Source organism: Paroedura picta, chromosome 2 (genome assembly GCF_049243985.1).
Source record: "Paroedura picta isolate Pp20150507F chromosome 2, Ppicta_v3.0, whole genome shotgun sequence".
NCBI lineage: Eukaryota > Metazoa > Chordata > Lepidosauria > Squamata > Gekkonidae > Paroedura > Paroedura picta.
In genome coordinates, this window is record NC_135370.1 from 150,360,756 (window position 1) to 150,378,226 (window position 17,471).

Sequence of the window (17,471 nt, forward strand, 5' to 3'; positions counted from 1 at the left end):
GCATTCAGAAACACTGTGCATCTATGATTCCATGCATAGGCATTGCAATGGATAAGTTTGAATTAAAAAAAATAGTGGGCATCACGGGACCTTTAAACAGCTTCAAAATATGGAGGAAGGGGATTGGTTGCCTTTATTGATTGACAGGTGGAAGCGTGATGCATATAAGGCAGTTGCTCTCTTCCGCCTTTTCCAGCAGCTGATGAGGATGTGTGAAAAGACAGCAGACAAAGGCGAGACAAGAAAAAAGGTGAGGAGGGCCTGGGAGGTGCAATATAATTTTGTGCTTTGCCATTCTGCAGGTGTGACGCTATTTTAGCTAATGTGCAGAAATGCCCTCAGAGACACTCTTCTCCAGCTTTTCTGAAGAAAAAAGGAAGCAGTAGCACATAAAAGCAGAATTCCCGGGGCTTAACACTGGCTTTTGAAATGTCACCAGGCTTCTTGATTAGTGCCTTTTGACTCAGATTAAGCACAGAACCTTCCATTTTTCTCACAATGAGTGTGGTTTGAGAAGTAAAAGCTGTTTTGTACAGGGGAGCTATGCTTCAAAAGGAGTATACTGAATTAACCAGGGAGAGTACCTATTTTATGGTCCTTGTCTCTGGTAAAGCACAGCCCCTGTGGTGTCTTTTGGGGAAGACTTATCAAAATGCTGCTCATGTGAGTTTCAAGGATTTATCTCTCTTTGTGGTCTGTCAAAGTTAAATCTCTATGCAAGGAATGCATGCATCTTGTACATGTGTTCTTTTATTTATGTATAATGTCTATCCCACATTTCTCAACCAATGCAAGTCTTCACGATGGCATACAAAACACAAGATGTTGTTTGCACTGTTGACGTTGCAGAGTAAATTAACCCAGCAGCCTATAACTGACAGAGTAGAGCTTTCCACAATATGTTTGTTCATGCTATGACTCTTGGCATGAGATTAAGGATTAGAATTTACAAGGAGATCCTTATTCAAGCCTGTGAAATGTTGTGGGTGGGAAAGGTTTAATCAGTATGAGAGATGGTTTATAATACATGGAGACATTTGTAAAATGTTTCCGGAAACATTGCTGGCAGGGAGATAAATTATGCCAGGGCAAAATACCTTTTCTGTCACTTTGGTTTATTAAAAGTCACCAAGCAAATTAAAAGAAGATTTTTGCTGTAGCATAAAGTTCTCCCAACCTTTGGCCAAGGGAAGTCCTAGCCTGCATTGTTTGAATGATAAACTACACCCATCTTGGAGCAAAATGACCTGGCACCTCCAGCTCGATGTAGTGGTTAGGAGCACGGATTTATAATCTGGCGGGCCGGGTTTGATTCCCCACTCCTCCTCCTCCACATGTAGCCAGCTGGGTGACCTTGGGCTTGTTACAGCACTGATAAACCTGTTCTTATCAAGCAGTAATATCAAGACTCTTTCAGCCTCACCCACCTCATAGGGAGACTGTTGTGGGGAGTGGAAAGCCGCAATTGTAAGCCGCTTTGAGACTCCTTCGGGTAGAGAAAAGCAGCATATAAGAACCAACTCTTCTTCTTCATGGCAAAAGCTGCTTGGCCACTCTACAAGACAAAACAAAAAAAGGGGGCGGGGGACTGGAACTGGAACCATAAAAACCCAACTGATGACAGTTAGGACCTTCAAAGGTTGAATGTCTGTATTAATTTTAAAATTATATAACTATCACTCAATGCAATACGTGTAATTATAAGAGAACACACCATTGAAATTTTTGGCAGCCTTTAGAAGAGAGCTTATGGCTGATAAACAGACCTCTTCATTCATTAAGTGACTTTGGTACTTTACAGCTCTTACTTTGGAGCTTTTATTGGCTGCTGTACATATGTCATATGTGTAATGAACTGGTGTGTGTTAAAACCAGACCTTTGTAGAAAGCCATATAGGGGCCGAAACATATCGGTCTTTGGTTTCATATAGTGCACAGCACACTGTTTTGCAATAGCCTATGGGGCTGGACATATGTTTTTAAATTCCAATTTTTTTTAAATTGTGCACAATAAAAGTTATATAATTTTTGAGAGGACCTTGGAAGGTCCTCTCTGCAAGACAGCCTACCTTCATGAGCCTATCTTGGCCAGGCACCTCCTGCCTAGGTATGGCTGGGCAGATTCTCCCTTCCTCCAGGGGTGTGGCAGTTTTACAGGACCGTTCTTCTCCCAGGCTGCTCCTGCCTTCAAACTTCTAGGAATTTCCCAAGCAGGAGTGGGCAATCCTGTCTCCAGTCAGGCTGGTCAGCTGGAAGTACCAAGGCTGCAGGAAAGAGCTACAGTCTGTGCTGCTGCCTAGCATGAGCCACTGTCTAAAAACTGGAATTCCACAGCTGGATCATGCCCAGATTGATGCCCTGCATTCCACTGGAATGCCCAAGATCCTGCGAGTATTTTATGTGGCTGACCAGAATAAGGACACTTGAAAGAATTTGCCAGACCATTCAGGTGATGCAACTCAGCTGCCTAGACAAGGACTCTTTTCAGCTGCCCTCATTGAGATTCTGGACATTTTTACCCCCTTTGCAGTAGAGTTGTGTCTGAAGGCACCTTCTGCTAACTGGTGTACTTGTCCAGTCACGTGAGCAGGGATGTTTTCCCCAAGCAGGGCTTTTGCCCTGGTACAGGAAGAGAAACCTGGGTTGCATACCTACAAAGTTCCAAGTGTTCAAAAATGCATTTCCCCCTTCTGCCAGCTTAAAAATTAAGGGTGAATTGGAACTTAAAACCTAATAAATAAACATTTGAACCACGTAGTTTTATCTTGAGGAATGTGGAAATCCGTTAGATGTCTGAGCTCAGCAAATCAACCAGGCTCCATCCATATTTCATCTTTATTTTGTGAGCTGAAGCAGCAGCGGCAGGCCAAAAAAAAAAAAGGGGGGGGGGGGAGATAGACAGTTAATTGGAAATGTTACGTCTGCTGGATATGCAAAAGGCATAAATATTTATACCGTGAAGGCTGACTTTTGGGTTTGCTCCTAAGTAGTAAGAGAGAATTAGATTTGGAAGAGAAGAGTTTTTTCTCTTCCTATCTGTAAACGTGAGCAGTTTTTTATCCCCTTAAAAAGGAGCACTCTGGCCTTGCATTCCTTTTATTTATATATATTCAGCCCTGCCAACTTCAGTGGGAAGTGTGTATTCTGCTTAGAGTCTTTCAGAGATTGAATGCATTGGCTCCTCATTACGGAGTGAGAATGAGGGCACCATGCCTGATAGGGACAGGTAAGAAAAATCATTAGTAAATATAAAGCTCGAAAGATGGATTTAGCAATGGTCCAAAAATGCCAGCTTAAAAAAAAATCCATTTCCAATTATAATACAGAATCATCTGTGTGGATGGATAAAGCAACTTGGGCAAAACACTAGTAAATAAAAATATATCTCCCTTTCTGTTCATAAGGATATAAAGGAAATGAGCCAGCGCAAGATATTTAGCTGTTGCCAAAATCTGAGAGTAAGTACAGGCTTGTGGGAAACATGCTATAACATGAAAACCTATTCTGAGCCGGTGTCTTCTGCCAGGCATAGATTTGTGGATATAGACATGAGCATATTGCATTGACCACTGTGTAGTGTGGAGGTTGCCTGCCTGCCCATGATCTCAGGGAGCAAGAAACCCCCAAGTTCTGCCCTTTGACTGGTGTCTCTGAGCAAGCAGGAGTTAATTACATGGATGTCATTCTACCAAGCTCAATTCAGATATTGTATGAAACTATGGTTTGGTTGGTCAGTGTGATTCTCCAGGTTCAGGCCACTAACTATGATTGGCTAGGATCTGAGCTCATTGTTTGAAGCAGGTTAATTCCTGTAAGATTACAAAATTATTAACCATAAGGTCATTTTAGCAGTGGTTTTGTGGAATGCAAAATCACACGCCGCCTGGCTGGTCCCCTGGCGCTTCCCTCGCCACAGTGCAAGTGGGTCACTTCAAGGGAGGCAGGGCAAACAGGAAAGGATAAAATCAAGGAGTTCTGGGGGTTTGAATGAATTGCCTGTGAGCCAAATAACAAAACTAACTTTAGTTCAAGTAAACCATGGTTTTGCATTATGTATGAAGTGACTGCCAGTGTAATTAACGCATACTGCAGGCTTGTAATAAATTCCAGAAGTAGCTGCATTAGTCTCTGTTATGAAGCAACAAAAAACAAGACTCTCATGGCACCTAAAAGACCAACCAATATATTGTGATAGGAGCTTTTATCAACTTTGTCTAATGCAGATACTGACTGAGTTTACACAGAAATATCACAGAGTTACTGGATGACTTGCATTTATTTGCTCTGGAGTTCACCGATTACAATCACTTCCCTCTGCTTGCAAGTGACTATATGAAGACTTGTGCCACTAACAGTCTTTAAGATGTCACCCACTCTGTGTGTGTGCATGTGTGCATGTGTGCATGTGTGCATACACACATGCTGCAGCAGCCTAAAGTCTCCTGTTCTGGAATGCTATTTCATTTAAACATTTTTATCCCATGCAAGTCAAATGGCCTACAACTGAATAAAAGCAACATTCAAAAGTACAACAATATCAATATCTGCAACACAGAAGTACAACTTTCAATGATGGCTTCTTAGGAAAACTGACCTCTGGACTACAGACATCAGTTCCCGTAGAGTTGCAGTCATCTATACTAGGCTTTTTCCTTTCTCCAGGCAGCTTCCCCAAATCTCTGAGAATTTTCCAAGCTGGATTTGTCAACCATACTGTTTGTGTCATTCTATGCAGAGCTTCTCTGGTTTAAACCCACAATAGGAGCAACTGCATATGTCTGACTTTTGACTCTGCATATTCCTTGCTCTGCACCATACCCAGTTAGGGGTCAGAGTATATCTGTTGAGCGCTGCTTCCTCACACTGAAATCCTGAGCAGAATTGTATCTTTCTCATTGGCTTCAGTGCACTTAGAAGGACATAACTATTGGGATGTTCTCCCACCATACCAGCCAGAAATGGGTAAGAATCATCACATCACAACGAACTTGCAGGACAAGTTACATTCACACTTTTTTCTAAAAGCTGAGAGGCAAGTATACAAAGTTACCCCTATCTGGAAGATCTTTGTACAGCCTCAGAAGGACAGACACAGAGGTTCTTGATGCAGGAAGTGAAAACAGCTTCAAAGAGGAAACGAGGAATGATTTCCGAGCTTCTCATTTCTCCTGGTTCACCTTGAAAATCCCATTTTGCTTTGTTTCTCCCTTGCGCATATTAACTTTATCTTCATGCAATTTGTCCCCGTGCCTCAATTTTTCCCCTGTTAAAGGCACATATTTTAAATGCTCTCTTTTATTGAAACATATAAATGCTGTATGATGTACAAATGCTGCAATGACATTAAAACGATGCACAAGAAACAAACTAATTAGAAATACCTGCAGTAAAAACTGGTGGAACAAATAGGGTCACAACAACATCATACAGAGCCAAAGAGAGGTGGGAAAGGATATTTTTGTGTATCCCTAGAGGGAACTCAAAGTAGGGTAAGATGAGAAAATGGGAGAGAGGGCATGCTTATACAGAGAAAAGCATTCTCGGGGACTTCCTTGAGTGAATAAGATTCTCTTCTCTGTGACATTAATCTGTCTGGCAACTTTTGGCTGGCAACAGTTTTCAGCCCACTAAATTTTGCTCTTTGTAACAGCTTTGTTGTTTCCCTTTAGGATGGCCCTTAAAGCTTTGGTTTTTAAAACATATTTTCACAATATTGAGCAATGCATATTTGAAAGCACCCCTGAATATGCAGTGAACTAAGCATGGGAGGTATCCAGATCTGTCTGAAGGGTTCCTCTTGAGCAGTATCCTTATATACTAGAGAATTTGGAGGCTTTCCATGTATTTCTTTCCAGTGAGGACAGCAGACAGTCCTGAACAAGTGCAGAATTACCTGCCTGGGATTAATACTAAATAGGAAGGAAATTTCAGTTATGCTGCATAAGCATGGCTATGGGAGTTTGTCATCTTCCTTTTCTTTTGTTCCCCTTTTTTCCTAAAGCCATGGATATCCAGGGCAAGATTTTAATTTTTGTGTTACTAAAGAAAACCCCAAAACAGGTCTTCCTATGGGATTATTTCTTTGGCTCTCACTTTTCTTTCTGTTTCCATAGCAACCACAGCTGGCTCATATCTGTGGTTGCTATGGTAACCCCAGTGCCCTTCTTCCCCCTTTCTTCTTTAAAGGATGCAATGAAATGGGAATTAGATTAGCATCCTTTGCACTCTGTGTGGAGCAAAACCTGTCCTGAATGTTATGGGGCTGAGGTGAGATGCTCTTGACAACCACCAGATCTTTCCCCACATTTCATTTCTGCTCTCAGGCACTAAAACCAGACTGTTATGCCTTCCTGCAAGCAGATGAGGACAAACAGAGAAATGGAACAATTGCACTTCAGCAGGTTTGCTAGTGAAATATTTTCCGAAGAGCATTGCAAGGACCAGCTTTTTTAAATGGGTTCTAGATTATTTTTTGCACTCTCAGTCCCTCCCCCATCAAACATGGGTTACCTTAACCAATGGGCAAGGCAGGCAGCTGCCCCAGGCCCCACACTGGTGGTCCCTGACCACTCATCGCTATGCAGACAGGAGCAGCAGGCTTGGTGGCAGCCACTCACAACCACCCGGTCTTCCAGTGGTAGCAGCAGTTCCTGCCTATCTCTTGGGATAAGGGTCACCCCTTATATGGGTCATGATGGTGAGAAGTAAGCATAGCAGGAGGCTGGCAATGATTCTAGAGGCTTGTCCTGGATTGTTGCCGGAGCCCCAGAATCATTTAGACCAGCGGTAGTCAAACTGTGGCCCTCCAGATGTCCATGGACTACAATTTAGACCATCAAACATTTCTGATTTTTATGCACCAAATATTCTGTACTTTCCAACCAATTATGGATTAGTAGCTACCTTTAGTGTTCCTTTGGTGGACAAACTGTGCAGTATTTAATCTTAAAGATAAGAGTTCACATAGAGAAAGATTATTTTTAAAAAAATTACAAACTATAAACTACTCTGTAGTCTGTGCTGGACTTCATCTGTGATATCCACCCACATCTCCCGCTGCCTAAACCTCTAATGACCTCTATGCTACAAAGTCATTGTCTCTAGTAAAAAGTATCAGGTAGCAGATGAAGTGAAAGACCACCACTCAAGGGACCCTGGAGAGCAGCCCCCAGTCAGAGAAGAAAAAACTGACCTAGATAGGGATTTGACTCCGTATAAGACTGCTGCATGCATTCACCAGCTGTCGCCTGCAATGCTTCGCAGATCCAAAGTCAAAAGCCTTTGACTGCAGACTGCACAGGATTGCACAAGGGTTCTCCTACCATTTCCCACCACTGGGAATTCAGCTTCCTGCTGCATCTAACAATGGAACAAGATGGCACGTTGCCAACTGGGTTGCAGGGGTGGGCGGCCCTCACTCAACTGGAAACAGCAACCCTCCAGATCAGCCGTCCATTTCACACTGGCCAGCTTGGGCACGGAAAGCAATTAAGAAAGTTTGTGATGAGGAGAGCTGCGTTCAGCTATGCTGAGCCCAGTAATTAAAACATCTTGGCCAGGGAGATGTGGGGCAACAGAGAAAATAGGTGAGTGGCACAAAGAACATACTAAGTTGGCTCCTTCTGTGCCGGCAGGGCTCTCAGTGCTCCTTGACAGAAGCCAAGCTTTGCCGATTCTTGCAGCATGGATCTTATTAGTTTGGAGGTCAAGCCAATTGATCCACTGACTCTGTTGTGCTTTCATTTCTGTGTTTCTTATCTCTCGGATGCCAATTAATGATCACCGTCTTCAGTTGTGTGCGCCTGGCCCCTGTGCATCTTCTCCTTCCCTATTGATTCTTGCTGACCCAAATCCTTTCATGAGCTCTCATCAGAAGATAAGACGGGTCAGACCAAAAGCCTCTCTGGTCCAGCAAATGCTTCCTTTCGTCTAGCCCCAGTCTACCACCAATCCATTTTATTGGGTGATTCCTAGTTCTAAGGTTCAGAGATTGGGGGAAAGAGAGTTCTATCTACTTTCTCAACATGGTGCATATATTTATATCAGTTTCTCCCCCCTTTCCTCCCCCCTTCCTATTCATGTTCTTGTCGCATCAAACCAGAAAACTGTTCATTTTCTCTCCCCCCCCCCATTCCTGTGCCTTTAACAGCGACCTGACATACAGAAAGTTAGCAGTGCAAAACTTTTCCTATCACATTATCTCCAGGCTGAAGAGCTAATGCTTAATTAGAGACTTGCTTAATTTCCCTCCAATGCTATGGAACAGTCTCCCAAAGGACGTTAGAAGATCTTCCTGCCTTCTGCATTTTAAGAGAAGATGTAAAACAACTTTGTGGGCTCAGCTTGATGTGTTTTTAACACTCTTGACTTTAAAGGGCAACCACTTCGACACTATTTTATATTTGTTTTTTTTTCCTGGCTGGTTTAACAGTTATTATTTGCTGGGGTTTTTTTTTTTTTTAATGATGCATTGATTTTACTGTTGTTACCCACCTTGGAACATAGTTTTCTGGTGGGAAAGTAGGCTTATGAATTTTTAAATAAATAATCTCTGTACAAAAGAAGAAGAGTTGGTTTTTATACCCTGCTTTTCACTGCCTTAAGAAGTCTCAGAGCCGCTGGCAATTGCCTTCCCTTCCTCTCCCCACAACAGACACCTGCGAGGTAAGTGGGGCTGAGAGAGCTCTGAGAACTGTGAGTAGCCCAAGGTCACCCAGCGGGCTGTGTATGGAGGGGGCATGGAGAATCTAACTCGGTTGTCCAGATTAGAGGCCACTGTTTAACCACTGTACCACCTTGGCCACATAAGGTCAGACTCTGTAAAAAAAACTTATCAGCCCAGACAATGTGGCTTTTCTAAAAGAAGAAGCTTCTAGCACCCTCTCTTTTCTAAGTTTAGGATATGGCCTTTTTATTCCTGTTTAAATTTTCTAGGATCAAGACCTTTAGATCTCCAATCAAGAGTCTTTGAAAATGAGGCAAAGGGAAAACCTGCAGGGAACTGAGATCTTGTCAGGCACATGAATACACATGAAGCTGCCTTATGCAGAATGAGGTCACCGGACCATCAAGGCCAGTATTGGCTACTCTGACTGGCAACAGCATTCCAGGTTCTTGGGCAGAGATCTTTCACATCATCTCCTGGACATGCCAAGGATTGAACCTGGGCAGAGTCTGCACTTACTTTCTTTATTCCATTGTCAATCCTGTTGAATTCAGATCGCTTTGAACTCAGGTCTTCCTCTCCCCTCTCCTCCCCATTGAAACAGGAAAGTTTTCTGCACGTGGTTAGGGAGGCTCAGAAGGGGGGGGCTCTATCTTTCTTTTCTTGAAGCCTCTTTCTTTTCTTGGAGGGGAGGGGGAGAGGATCGAAAAAGGCAGAGGAAGGAGGAAAAATCCAGGACCAAAAGAACTTGAGAGAAGTTAGGGGCTTCTCCTTTAAGGCAAGTGTGTCACATGACCAGGTGTAGCTTATCAGAAGTTCTCTACCACGGAGATTTCTTTATTCAGGATTAAAAGCAGTCTGAGATATTGCACAATAAAGGTAGGGTCACTCCAGATCAATCCTTCTTGCTGCAGAAGGAAAATTTAAATCGCCCAAAATCCAAACGGAAATTGCATTCTGTGTAGAGGGCAGGGACTGAATCGATCTGGGGTTGGAATAAAAGCTCCGTGCAGTTTACACCTTGGGATCTTCTGCATGAAAATCAGAGGCTTCTCCACTGTGCTATAGTGCCTGTTTGAGGTTGTGGTCAGCATCATGGCCTTTCTCCCAGTGTCCTTCAAGGTCAGATTTTTTAAGGCAGAGGACAGTTGTAGAGTCTCGGCCAGTAACCAGATGCAAGGGCAACCTGCCTGGGAATGATCTTCATGGTATCTATCTACAGCTCTCATTTTTACTGGGATCTCATTTCCGCTAGCTTAATGACATCCTAGTTGTTGGACTCCACAATATCTACAGTTCTGCTTTTCCTTCCCTCCCTGTTTATAGGTTAGGCAGGGTGAAGGCGAGCAGCAAGGATGGAGAGAGATGTTTTCTGGCAATGTCTGACACTTTATTAGCTAGTGTGGTTACAGCATGTTTCTAGTCAACAGGAGATTTATAAGATGGAGTGCAGCCACTGTGCCTTCCCCATCCATGCAGCTAAGACCCTTCTCTGCTCTGCAGCAGTGGAATTGGATCCTTGCACTGTCTGCATTTAATGCTGCATTTAGCAGTGTGTTTGTGGACAGGGCTCTGCGCTAAGCCACACTTTTTACAACCTGCCTTCTGCTATCAGATCGGGTTAGATAGATGAGCTCAACAGACAGGATGATATACAAGGAAACAGGATGCATTTACCTTGAGTGGGGAGGCCCAGCAGTGGCTTCTGACTTTCAGAGGCCATCTCGTAGCCTGGAGTGCTTTTCACCTTTTGCAGAAACCCTGGAGAGCTGAAGAAGTGGGTCCTTCACGGTTTGTCCCCACATTCTGTCCTCCTTCCCATGAAAACAATCCTTGCACTGTCAATCAGCCTTTCCTTCTCTCATTTCCAGGCTTCTTCTTACACCCTTCAGTAAAAATGACGTCAGTGTGTGCAAGACTGCTACCATGTAAGCACCGTCCTTTCATGAAAGTTCTTTTTGTATCCAGACATCCAAGTATTAGGCTTAGTCACTCAGTGTTCTACTACAGCAATGAGAAAGACAGAGAGAAAATTTCCTTCCACACCAAGCTCTTGTCCTAAATTCCCACCCTCCCCTGCAGCAATTTTTCTCCCCAGGCTTCTGTATCAGATTGTTCTGCAGTCACCTACCTTCTTGGGTTTCCCTCTGCTTTGCTGCAGCTTTCCCAAAGCCTGTTTTGGTATAATCTTTCCAGGAAGGGCCCATTCAGAATAGGTTTGGGTCTACGGTTGCCAGCCTCCAGGTGGGGCCTGGGGATCTCCCATTATTACAGCTGATCTCCAGACATTTCCCTGGAGAAAATGGCTGCCTTGGAAGGTGGGGTTTCATGGTGTTGTATCTTGCTGAAGTTCCTTCCCTCCGCAAACCTTGCCCTCTCCAGGTTCCATCCTTCCAAATCTCCAGGTATTTCCCAGCCCAGAGCTGTCAACCCTATTTTGGTTGCATGTGGATGAGAATATGCAGATTCCTACTCCCATTCCTTTCACCTCTGCCATTTCACACCAACAGTGGACATTGGTTGGTTCTTTGTGAGTCAGTAGTAGGTGCATAACTATTGTGTTAAAATGCTGTCTGGATTATATAGCATTTTAACACCACCATGAAAAAGAACAAAATTCAGGGGGAGGGGGGAATGGTGGGTGCAAGGGGAGAGCATTAAAAATCTACTTGCATTTTAAAGAGATTATTTCTGGGTTTCTGTTTTCTTCTTCGAATGGCTTGCATGCAGAAACCTGTCCACCTCATACAAGCCTGGACATTTGAATAGATATGAAAGTGATGAAAACTGGGGAAAAGGCAGTAAATACAGCCTAATAGGAAAATGTCTGCAATCTGCAGTCCATTAAAAGCTCTGGTGAATAGAATAACCCTGAAGAACTGTCTCCGAAGATGGTGCTTCTCTCACCTCTCTGGGAAGCCTGCACCATAAAGTGGGAGGAACCACAGGAAAAATCAGTACTAGGTGGGACACCTTTAACAGCAAAACCAGAAGCTAGCAAGCTGTATACTGTTGTTCCCTTGTATGTGTATGTGTGTGTGTGTGGGGGGGGGGGATAATGGGTAGAGTCAGTCCTTTAAACTTGGGGTCCAGAGGCCATTGAAAGGCTGTAGGTGAGACGCAGTACCTTGACTGGAGCTCAGGAATAAACTGGCAGCCACGGAAGCGGCATTCCCCATTAGTGGCCCCTGACAATGATCAGGCTGACCCAGCTGCAGCCGCCTAATGCAGAATGCACTAGAGTAGTTTTGAGGCTCAGTGAGCAAGGCAGGCTATAAACAAAGTAAATAAATAAAATGCAAGGTTACAAAAACATGAGTCACTGCAGCCAGGTCAGTGAAGTCTGGGAAAGGAGAGGGGGAAGGGCAAGCCAAACGCAGCTGGAAGAAAGCTTGCTCGGCTGCTCCACTTACCTGTTTCTCCAAATAGTACAGCTGGGTTTCTGAGGGACCCCGAGCTTTTCACCTGCTCTGCAAATGCCAGCCCCCCTCGACCACCACTACTGGATCCAAACCTTCCCATGCATCTGCCTTGGTGACCTGCAGCCCCTCTGCTTGTCTGGATGCAGATGTCCCTTGACCACAGCCTAAAAGGCGGAGTGCCTAGCTTTGATGGGCACATCTGGAGGCTTGTAGAATCCAAGAGCTGTGAAGGGTCATATGGCCATCTGGTCTGCCTCTACAAATTGAACACTAGCTATTACAGTGTACAGGGGAAGAGATTTTGTGAAGAATTTTTCCAGAAAGACCAGTGTTTTATAAGAAACTTCGAAACGATTGTGTCATATAATTCTACTAGTTTCAAAGCCCATTTCTAAAAATGGGCCTTGAAAGGCGATAAGGGGGAAGGGGAAAGGAGAGAGGAGGGCCGCGGCAGCTTGCCTGTTCGTCCGGCGGGCCGTTGGCCAGGTGCACAGGCCGCTCCGTCGTGCAGGCTTGTAGCGGGGAGGCCCTGGCAGCCGCGCTCTATGCGACTACCGGGGGCTCCCTTGGGCGGTGGTCTGACGCGGCGAGAGGCGCTTCGCGCCTCCGACGCGCCAGGCCAGCGGCTAAGGGAGCAACTGCGAGCCGTGCTGCGCGCGGCTCGCAGTTCCTGGGGCTGGGAATCAGAGGGACCAATCGGCAGGCGCTGCGCGCCTGCCGAATTGTCCTTCCGATTGTCTGTTCGGAGGAAGGGTCCAATTCGGACTCTTCCTCATCAAGGACACATACTGCCCTAGAATCCCTTAGCCTTTTATTTAGTCCGTGGCGCCCGCGTTGTCACGGGCGGTTTAAAGAGGTAATACCATGTCTGTTCAATTTCACTACCGTTCCTTAACTCTAGTGACTCCACCTGGATGGCCCGATCTCATTGAGGCTTGGAAACTAAGAGGGTCAGCCCCAAATAGCACTTGGGTGGTATTCAGTTTTCATCATCACCATTTAAAGGATGTCAGATATCAGATGCTGCAAAAAAATTGTTCTTTGCCCAATACCCTGGGGAGCCACATCCAGTCAGAACAGACATTATTCAGTTTCAAAACTCTGCTACACCACACTGGTTCATTGTGAGTACAAGTATGCACAGACTTTGGGGAGCTACATCCAGGCTTCCTAGAAAGTGTGCATGCATGGAAACAGGATGCAACTGCAATGTCTTTTTGTGCATTTTCTTACATAGAAGTTGTGTAAATCGTAGTAACAAAAGAACCCTCAGGCCAATAAGACACCGGCAACTTCCCCCTTTTGAAATGTAAGGTGTTGCATATCAGGATGAGTTTTGAATAGTTCTTTCTCCCTAGCCTGGATCAATAGCTGCCTTTGGGCCAGTTTGTACAAGCATGTACATCACTTGATTCCTCACCACGCAATTATTTGACCCTTGGTGACTCACAGCAGAACATGTCGATTGACTCCACTGAAACATATTGTTGAAGGTGATCGGAAAATTCTGTCTGCAGCGTGTGATCTGCAGTAGCTCATGCGGCCTTGCAAATGGTTGCACTGAAAGGCTAAAGAAGAATAAATACATTTGCACATGCAAGCCCCCGCTTGGCACCACATGCCACGAGCATGCATGTGTGAACTAGGCATAACTCACAGCTCTGACGCAGAAATCCATCAGAGGCACAGAAGCAATGCTCTGTGATGCGGACGGAATTGTTAATCAAATCTTAAGCCCCCAAAGGTGACGGTACAGACTTTTTCACCCTCCTTCCACTTCTCCTTGATTTCACATTGAGAAGCTGCATCAGAGGACACAGAGACAGCCTGACAGGCTTCTTCGGCCCAAGCCCCGCTCTGCATTATTCATGCAGTTCTTTCCCATTACACACATTTTTGTCAGCCTTCATTCAGCCAGAATGTTTTCCGGCTTTCCATACTTTCCATTCCCCTCCCCCTTGTAGAAATGAGTTCTGGTTTTAGGTTTCTTTTTAAGGATATCTCCCCCCCTCAAAAAAAAAAAAAAAGATAAGGCTCTCCCTTTGTCACTCAAGACATGGGACTCATATTTTGCTATTGCTTCCCGGCGCATTCCACTGTAACATTTTGCCTCTGTGGGATGGGCCACACAATGCGCACATGCATTAAATTGTTTACTTAAAAGGGATCCTCTTTTGTGCCATTTGCCAAGACTCCTCATTTGTTAAAAACAAAATCTCGGATCTGTGGTGCCAGGGTTGCTTTCCCTGCTGCCTACCCCCCCCCCCAAAAAAAAACAAGAAATGTTATATGGTCTGAATTGAGTGTGTTGCGATCTCTACTGTTGCTTGTGCTTTTGGAGGAAATGGAGAGTCTTGCCAGTCTGCAGATTCTCTCTCTCTCCTTTATTAAATTGTGAAGCCTTGTAGGCCTTTCAACATGCTCAGCTTCTGTCTTCATCACTGAGGCAGGCAGCGATACTGCAGGGTGGGGAAGCTGCAGCCTGAATCCCTTGGGAGGGGGAACCAAGCTGCTCATCAGAAGTGCTGCTGGTATCCAGGCAACCAGCCTCCTTTGCCTGAGACGAACATAAACAGCTGAGAGCTTTGGAAAACAGGAGAAGCTACTGTAAGAAGCGTGTGAGGGGAGGGGGGAAACGGGAGGAGGGGGAGCGCTGTGTTATTTTAGGATGGCTATTTTCACCATATCACATGTCTCCCATTTTCCCTAGCTAGGAATGGTCACTGCTGCCAAAATTTGACACTGAAGGCTATTAGATATCGTTGCTAGCACTCCTGCACAATAAGAAAAACAGGAACACTTCCCCACCCTCTTTATACCATACAGTGAAGAGCATAGGAGAGCTCTACCAAACACATTTTTCATCAAATCCTATTTAGAGGGGGAGCTACGGCTCAGCGGTAAAGCATGTGCTTTGCATGCAAAAGGTCTCAAGTTCAACCGCTGGCATCTCCAGCAAACCGGTTTTGCATAGCAGCATGATGGGAAGGTCCTTTCTCTGCCGGAGAGACCCTGGACCTCTGCCAGTCAGGGCAGACAACATTGACTTAGCGTAAGGCAGCATCACATCTTCATCTGCTTCCACGTACCCCCCTAGATAAGTTAATGAGGTTTACATTTCATGCAGAGAACAAACAGCAAGTCCAGGGCCATAGAAAGTAGAACGTGGGGAAAGAGCCTCTGAATTCTGCAGAGAGCATTTCCCTCCACACGGACATGGGGAAAGAGACTCTGAATTCTGCAGAGAGCATTTCCCTCCACACGGACATGGGGAAAGAGCCTCTGAATTCTGCAGAGAGCATTTCCCTCCACACTAGGTAACCATGGACCCTGATCTGGATATCTCAGGCTGGCCCCATCTTGTCAGATTTTGTAAGCTAAGCACTGCTCAGTAAGCAGGGTTGTCTCTGGCTAGTATTTGGATGGGAGACCTCCATGGAAATCCAAGTTCATGGTGTAGACGGCAAACCACCTCTGAATGTCTCTTGCCTTGAAAACTCTGCAGGGTCACCTGAAGAACAGCTGGGTTTTTGTACCCCACATTTTTACTACTTGAAGGTGTGTCAAAGCATCTTAAAATTGCCTTCTCTTCCTCTGCCCACAACAGTCACCCTGTGAGGTAGTGGGTGAAGTTGAAAAAGCTCTGAGAGAACCGTGACTGACCCAACATGACCCAGCTGGCTGCATGTGGAGGAGTGGGGAATCAAACCTGGTTTTCCAGATTAGAGGCCAATGCTCTTAACCACTACACCATCAGTATAGATGCCTCCATATAAGGCAGCTTCATCAGCTCAGCTTGATATCTGGCGATGGTGTTGCTTTGTGGAATCTGAGGCCTGTGTTCCAATCTCGCTGTCCCCTTTTTAAATCCAAAATGTTTGTTGGCAGCAACTCCCCCTTCCCAGACATTGTCTGATGATTGGGACTCAACCCCACAAAGCTCTTGCATTTTACTGGGTGGTGATTTTCCCCCTTGGTGTTTTGAGGGTTGTTATGGTGTGCATTCTCGCTCATGCGGGAGTCAGCTGTACTACCATGCTGTGTGCAGAGGTCACATCATTGTTTGTGTGGAAGCAAACTGTGGCACAGGACCTGGAGCAAGTACTTGCATTGCATGTGGTCTTACACAGTGGGCTTGGGGAGAGACCCAAGATCCTGAAAGTCATGCCATTTGGACAAGCAATTCTGATGGTGGTGGGCCAGGACACTCCCACATGGTTAGGCTTTGTGTGTTTATGGGAATTCAACATGCAGCTCTGCAGGCTGCCAGGATGAGACCACTGGCAAGGCCGGCCAGCCTGCCTTCTTTTGCACTGTCTGATTCCCAGGCTGCTATGTTGCCAGCTAGCTTTGAGCTGATGGAAATTTCCAGCCTCCGAGCTTGTGGCTGCAGATCCAGGCTGCTGCCGTGCCTTCACTGACTGGCACAGAGCAGATTTGAGGAGCTTTTCCTGAGTGTGCACTTTTTCATCGTGCATTTAAGAGGAAATGCACTATGTGGTTGTCACAGCATTTCTGCAGTCACTTGCCAGGCTTGCGCAATGTGGGAGTGTCACCCTGGCAGGTAGCCACTAGGGCCCCTTTGGGAGTGTCCATGATTGGCATCAAGTTGCACACTTCCCCCCACTGCTTTGAACACAGGATACTAATTCATTAGCTGCTGCTAGGCTGGAACATAAACGTTTGCTCTCAAAACACACTCCGTTTCCCCCCCCCCTCAGTTTGACCATGAATGCGTGCAAGACCAGACTTCCATGCCATGCTGACCTTTCTACACCTTTCTACACATTCATCTCCCAAAAATCTCTCTTGTGCTTTCCCCACATTGAAACGTGAAACGTCGCCTGTGCCTTTCCATCGGGTTCCACCGGTTTCCTTGTGCTGCAGAGCAGTGGCTTCTCATCCGGGAATGAGAACAGAGGCCCCGGCCTCCATTGCTTGCTTCCCTCCTATACCAGGTCCTTGAAAGAGCCGCCTCGGACTGCCCTGCTGGTCTTTTCGGATGCCCTTCAACCCTTTCGCTGATGAATTCACAAACTGCCATTTGCCAAGGGGGGGGGGCTCCTCCGGAGCATTCCAGAGTTAAAAATAACTATAGGTCAGCTGTTAAGCAGCCGGAGGCTCTTTCCCCCTCTCACTACCCCCCCCCCTTGTGCATTACCTTCCCCCTCCCCACACGCACAGCTGGTGCTACAGTCATGATGAGGACAAAGAGCCCCATGACAAATGCCGGCTCAGCTCCCTCTCCGTCAACAACTCCCCCACCCTGTGCCCATCCATGGCCACTCTGCTGCACAGCGACAGAAAGGAGGAGGGATAGAAAATAAACCAGGCAGGGAAAGGTTGTTGCAAGAATACCTTTCAGTCCATTGCCGCCTGCAAAC

General features: G+C 45.6%; 1 long non-coding RNA gene across 1 annotated transcript in view; it reads left to right on the forward strand.

The window, feature by feature from the left end:
• The first annotated feature begins 203 nt into the window (after positions 1-203).
• The window catches only part of LOC143830600 (uncharacterized), a 29,223-nt gene continuing 11,955 nt past the window's right edge, over positions 204-17,471 (forward strand). Inside the window, exon 1 of the long non-coding RNA XR_013228544.1 lies at positions 204-250. This is a non-coding gene — a long non-coding RNA (uncharacterized LOC143830600). The remainder of the gene's footprint in view (positions 251-17,471) is intronic.